The sequence below is a fragment of the Nomascus leucogenys genome, chromosome X (genome assembly GCF_006542625.1).
Source record: "Nomascus leucogenys isolate Asia chromosome X, Asia_NLE_v1, whole genome shotgun sequence".
Classification (NCBI taxonomy): Eukaryota; Metazoa; Chordata; class Mammalia; order Primates; family Hylobatidae; genus Nomascus; species Nomascus leucogenys.
In genome coordinates, this window is record NC_044406.1 from 90848516 (window position 1) to 90855303 (window position 6788).

A 6788-nucleotide genomic window follows, 5' to 3' on the forward strand; every position below is an offset into this window, starting at 1 on the left:
GCAGCAAAGTTTTGGTGCAGAAAGCTTGTATTAGGGATTTCCAGAGTAATAAAACCAATAGGATATCTATCTATCTATCTATCTATCTATCTATCTATCTATCTATCTATCTAGATGATAGATAGATAGATAGATACTCCATCTAGCTCTACTAAAAATACAATATCTAGATGATAGATAGATAGATAGATAGATAGATAGATAGATAGATAGATAGATTTATTTTACGAAGTTGATTCATGTGATTATGGAGGCTGGCAAGTCCAAAACCTGCAGGATGGGCTGGCAGCCTGGAGTCCCAGGTAAAAGCTGAGATTACAGTTTAAGTCTAAAGACCATGAGGCTGAAGACCCACAGGAGAGCCGATGTTGCAGTTCAAGTGTGAAGGCTGTCTGCTGCAGAATTTACTCCTGCTTGGGGGAAGTCAGTCTTTTTGTTCTATTCAGGCCATTATGGAGGGCAGTCTGTTGTACTCAGTTCCATTGATTTAAATGTTAATCTTACAGAAAAAGACATTCACAGAAACATTCAGAATAAAATTGACCACAAATCTAGGTACTGTAACCCAACCAAGTCGGGTTACCTAAATCTCTATACTTGTTTATTTGGGAAAAAATCTCCCCCTGGTTGGAAAGATGAGACAAGATATAAAATTGGCCATCACAGGGCTAAATGTGGGTTATCAAGTAATGACTGTATAATCCTAACCTGAAAACATTTCTCACTCCCTGCTTCCCACCCTTTCTCTCACCAATTTGCAACAGAGTAAACATATGCTCCTCAACTTACAATGGAGTTCAGTCCAGTTAAACCTATCGTAAAGTCAAATAATTTTAAGTCGAACCATCCTAAGTTGGAATCCGTCTGTATTGGACACAATTATGCAACATGGAATGGCTATGCATATGTTTTAGACAGCTATTGAAACACAGAATTGAGCATGGGAATGGTTAAATTTCCTAACTGCTGCTTGAAAAAACTCCCGTGGTTTCACGAGAAAATCAGGTTCCTTGTATTCCTTTGCATGAAGCCTAACTTGATGCTTTTGCTTTTATACCTCTGAATTGATCACATTGCCCTCAAAAAAAAATCAAGCTGTGAAAAGACTTGCTCTAAAGGTGAGGCTCACCTCATCCTGTCTACCTAAGATATCCATGCCTTGAAGGTTCCATCACTACAATATGAGATAGGATGGCAGAGGACAATGTTCAAGTGCTTGGGTTCTGGACTCAGACTGACGTGGATTTGAATCCCTACTCTTCCATTTATCAGCTGTGTGATCATTGGACATGTTACTTAATTACTCTGTGTCTTGTCTGCAAAAAATTGAGGCTAAAATATCTACACCACAAAAGGCTATTAGGAGGAGTCAAGGTGATAAGCAAGCCATGGAGGAAACACAATCTGACATTCTCATGGGTTTAACACTGGGACTCAGACAGCTTTTTAGAGAAAGAATTTTTTTAAAGTGCAGTACAGGAAAGGGGACTGTATCCAAGAGGTCCAGAAGGGTCGTGTGGACTAGCCACAGAATTCAGCAATGGTCTCATAGGTTGTCAGGGGCCAGTCTCTCATCTAATGTAGGTTCATTCATTTATCTGTTCATTTAACAAAGATCTGAGAGCTACTACACTCACAGCTTCCTACATGATCTAGTTACCCTGGGAAGTACAGAGTCGTAAATTTGGACATATTTCAGAGTGAAAGGGATGCTATTAAGAATTACTAAGGGACAACAGGCAAAATCAGGACATATGGTCACTATGCTAGGGAAAATGTCTGGGATAAGGAAAAAGAGTAAATTGTCACCCTTTAAAGCTTTTTCTGTGCCCCCACTCACATCCACACTCATTCCCCCCTATTCCAGAGTGACAGTCTATGATGAAAGAAGAAGAGTATTATATTCAGTCAAGAATTAGGACCGATCACATTTTGGAGAAGGCATTGTACTGAAGTAAGTGTTTTTATTGTCTCAGATTACCATAGTGGGTTAATTTTGTCAGACACATGTGGTTGGAAGTGAAAAAGCCCCACAACAATCAAATTGAAAAAAAGGGGGAGGAGAGTCATCCTACTTTTCTTTTTCTTTTTTCTTTTTCTTTTTTTTTTTTTTTTTAGAAGGAGTCTCGCTCTGTCTCCAGGCTGGAGTGCAGCGACACGATTTCGGCTCACTGCAAGCTTAGCTTCCCGAGTTCAAGCAATTCTCCTGTCTCAGCTTTCCGAGTAGCTGGGACCTCAGGCACGTCACCAAGCCAGGCTAAATTTGGTATTTTTAGTAAAGATGGGATTTCACCATGTTGGCCAGGATGGTCTCGATCTCTTGACCTCCTGATCCGCCCGCCTCGGCCTCCCAAAGTGCTGGGATTACAGGCGTGAGCCACTGCACCCGGCCCCTAGTTTTCTTAATTGGTCACTGTCATTTTCTTAAACTTGTGAACAAATGAGAACCTAAAAGAGCCAGTCTTTCAAGATGGATCCCAGTGGCTAACTGAGCTTAAATTTAAAATAGAGCCAAGCTGCCACGCGCTGACTAGAGCTCACACGTGTACTACGAATTCTCCAAAAACCCACACCTCTATCTAACTTTGGAACTTTCAGAGCTCACCTGAAGCAACCAACCAGAGCTCACCTGTAGCTGCCAATAAGGGCTCAGCTGTATTGACCAACCAGAGCTCAACTGAGTCAACCAATCAGAACTAAGTTTGAATTGTTTATTTGCATAAATGGACTGTACTGGGAACCTTGATAGGAGCTTTCTCTATAAAAGCCATATCCTCTCTTTGTTCTCTGGAACTGCACATTTGTTTTACACTGAAGTTTGCACCTCCCTGGTTTGCAAACTGTACACAGGAATAGCCTCTTTCCTCCAAATTCCTTTACAAAGAATTTTTCTTCACAATATGATGCAAGAGGTAGAAGACATGCTTACAGCTATGGATTCATATCCTGAAGTCATCACAATTACAATAAAATGAAAAATCAAACAAAGAAATAAAAAGTAGACAAAAACCTCAAACTAATTTTCTCTTCAATTTACAAAGCTGAACAGCTAGGAGGAGACTTATTGATTCAGGACAGTTCACCTGCTCACATTTTGAGCCAATGGCTGAGGCCCAGGACTGGAGATACTTCATTAGTTGAGCCAGTGGAGAGTGGGGTTTGGATGCTCTCATTGGATACTTCTATCATAAGTGATGCATACTCACAGGGGATTAAGCTTTGCATTAAAAAAGATTGCAGACTGGGAAATAATATAATTAGACAAATGTGAATGAATTAGAGCAGTTACTTGAGTTTCTAGGAAGCTTAAAAAGGGTTCATTGATTTATTTGACTCAGCTATTTCTGCACTGTGGGTTTTTGTTATGTGTTTAAATGGATTCTATAACAGAGGTAATGTTGAAAAAAGATTGTATGAGGTCTGCTTGTTCTATTAGTTATGTTTGTCCGAGTTCGATCCTTCTGAATTTTTATTTATAGCAGTAAACTGTTTCCGTGTGTGTGTGTGTGTGTGTAATGTGATTTAATTACTAGTATTTCAGGTATGAGTTTTGTAACCACATTTATAAATAAGCTGCTCATATATATACATATATATACATTTAGTATGCTTCCTTCAATGGGTATCAACATCATATTATATTTTCTTGAAATAAGTTTTGTCGGCTGGGTGCAGTAGCTCATTCCTGTAATCCCAGCTCCTTGGGAGGCCGAGGCAGGAGGATCGCTTGAGTCCAGGAGTTCAACACCAGTCTGGGGAAACATGAAGAAACCACATCTCTACAAAAAAAATATGAAAATTAGCCGGGTGTGGTGGTGCGCACTTCTAGTCCCAGCTACTCGGGAAGCTGAGGCAGGAAAATCACTTGAACCAGGGAGGCAGAGGTTGCAGTGAGCTGAGATCGCACCACTGCACTCTCAGCTCCTACAACTTGACCCTAACATCAAGTTATACAGAGCATTGTCAGCCATTAGAAGAAGTTAGATAATGCTTATTTCCTCAAAAGATTGGCATATTAATATTCATGTTAATATTAATACAGGCTACCTTTCATTGTGCTCTCTTCTGGGTCCCAAGTCTTGGTATTTTTAGCATTTTTTTTTCTATAAGTGTATTGCTGAATTTCAGAGCAGGTGCTGACTTTCCCATTGCTTTCCCTTTTAATTGATTTCCAGTCACCCGAGTATGTGGACAAGAGAACATACTCTGGGATTGCAACCCACAGGAATTTATTATATTGTGCCATGAAGCTCAATATGTGGCCATTTTTGTTAAATGTTTCCTGTGAATTTTGAAACTTCTCATAAACAACACTTCTCCTTCATATGTAGAAACCAGTAAAGGATGGCACTCTCAGTCAAACCACGAAGCAAAAGCTGGATAAATGACAAAAATCAAAATTTTCTTGAGCCCATCAAAAGTGCGAAAGGACCACCCCAAAGGGACCCAACACATAGCCACATAGATTATTCCACCATTTAAAGAGGACCCCTTGGTCAAGAGGGAGAAGGGTTCAGGGCAGGATAGTAGCCAGAGCTTCCCTGAGTAGTGCAGATGGGAAGAGGGGAAGGTCACCTCCAGAGCTCCACTTGGGATCCATAGAGAGATGATATAGAACCAAGAAGTCCACTCATTGGGATTTGTTACTTTCTGTTTTTCCAGATTATTAGAAAAATATTATGAAAATAGTTGAAGAGAAATGTAATGAAAATAATTGAAGCTGTGCTTACTGCACAAGGAGACCAAGAAAAACTCCCACAAAATCAGCTGCAAGTAAATCCCTCTGGATGGTGCCGCCAAATGTTCCTACAAGTCCGGAACAACACTTGCCAAACCAAAGACGCTTGGCAGAACCCTGTTCCTTTCTAGAGACAGAGCTGTGTACCTGTTCCAAAACACCACATCTCACTCAGTGACTTATTTCTCATTATGCTAATTGTTTTGCTGTAAAGTGCCAATGTTGCTGTGAATTAAGACGTACGAATAAATTTCTGAAGTTACCTTTGCCTATGTGTGTAATTAGACAAGTCCTTTTGAGAAACCAAATCCATGGAGATATTTTACCCTGGAATATGTGTTTTCCCTTTGTAAATACAGAAATCAAAGAGGAGGTTTAGTAAAACAGGGTTAACAATGAAATCTGATTTGTTTGTGGGGAGTGAAGAATGAGGTGGCAAGGGGACTGATGTTGGTGAATTATAGGAAGAAATAGGAAGGGGGTGGATTGATGTGAAGATCGGAAGAGGAAGCTCGCACATTTGATATAGCATTTCAGTGGGTGATTGAGCAGAAGGGGAGCGTAGTGAGCAATCATGATGTCATGCTGCGACTTATAGGAAACACAAACTAAGGGAAAGAACTTTACTACCTAAACAACAAATAAGAAGTATCAATGTAGGGAAAATAGCATGAATGGGATAAACATAGTCCAGTCAAACATTTTATCAGATTTCCCTGTAAGCTGGAGTCCATTTGAAAACATAAGCAAGGGCCCGAACACAGCACAGAGAAAACTACATCAAAAAGTTTAAGGAACAATACCTATTCTAGGCTCCCTCATAATGAAATCTCACTTGTTTAGGTTTATCTGATTCTGCTCTTCTTCAGGATAGAATCTTTTGTTTTTGAAAATCTTCATGACTGGCCTCTACGTGTCATGGGGATCATGGAATGCTGTCCGATGGCACAGCACAAGCTCCACTCAGATCCATGTCAGTCAGTGATGCACCTGCAGCCGAGGAGCCACAGCCAAAGTGTGATCAGGTCTCCCGGTCTGAACTAGGAAGAGTTAGTTGTCCAGGGATGTTCAATGGGAGTTGAAGGGGAAACCTGTGATTAGAGGGGTGTACTTCTTTGGTTCCTCGATGGGTTGTATGATTTTAATGCTGTTGATGGAGGTGTATTCTATTAGTTTTCGAGGGCCACTGCAAAAACATTCCAGGGACTGGCTAACTTAAACACCATTTATTTTTAATCTCACAGTAGAGATGATGGGTTGATATGTGCAGCAAACCACCATAGCACATGAATACCTGTATAACACACCTGCATGTTCGGCACATGTATCCCAGAACTTAAAGTAAATTTAAAATAATTATAAAGACTCCAAAGGCAAGACATTCTCATTAGGTATGAACATGCATTGGTTAAATTCTAGGAGTGTTTATAAAACTCACTTAGAATCCACTAGATTCTAAGGATGGAAAAGATTCTACTTGGCCTCAATGCTCTGTCCTTCAGGCCCAATGGGGTAACAGCTTTACACCCTAAGCCCTGGGCAGCGGGGTGGGGGTTCTCCCCGCAGCCTGGGCTGCTGCAGCCCATCCCTCTGAAACCGAGGAAGTGGGACAAATGCCTGGAACTTGGGAGGTGACCTCTGTTTCTGGGACAAAGAGAGAGATGGCCCAGTCCCCTAGTAACATGCCCCTGGTTCTTGGGGGCAGTGACAGCCATGCCAACCTCTGACCCAACTTTCAAGTCCTTCTTCACTGTCTCGAAAATAAAGAAATGGCCACAGCTGGGTACCTCAGTCAGCCACTTTCTTGCCGGTACAGTCCAGAAACTCTAACAGCCTCCTTTCATTTCGTCCCATCTTTGTCCCGTTCAGTCCAGTCTGGCAATGTTTTTCTGGTATAAAATTCTCAAAAAATTGTTGGCTTCCCATGGAATTCACATAAGTCCAGGCCATCAGACAAGAAGTTGTCTACAGATCTTCCTTGAATACCCATATCTCCCATATCTCAATTCCTAACTTCTGTAGAGATGGTTGATTGGATCCATAAGACACA

General features: G+C 41.0%; 1 long non-coding RNA gene across 1 annotated transcript; it reads left to right on the forward strand.

Annotated features, from left to right (window-relative positions):
* Positions 1-236: 236 nt before the first annotated feature.
* LOC115833317 lies at positions 237-5007 on the forward strand. Its single transcript, XR_004028767.1, has 2 exons — positions 237-1954; positions 4663-5007. It is a non-coding gene; the product is annotated as an uncharacterized LOC115833317 (long non-coding RNA).
* The last annotated feature ends 1781 nt before the right edge of the window (positions 5008-6788 follow it).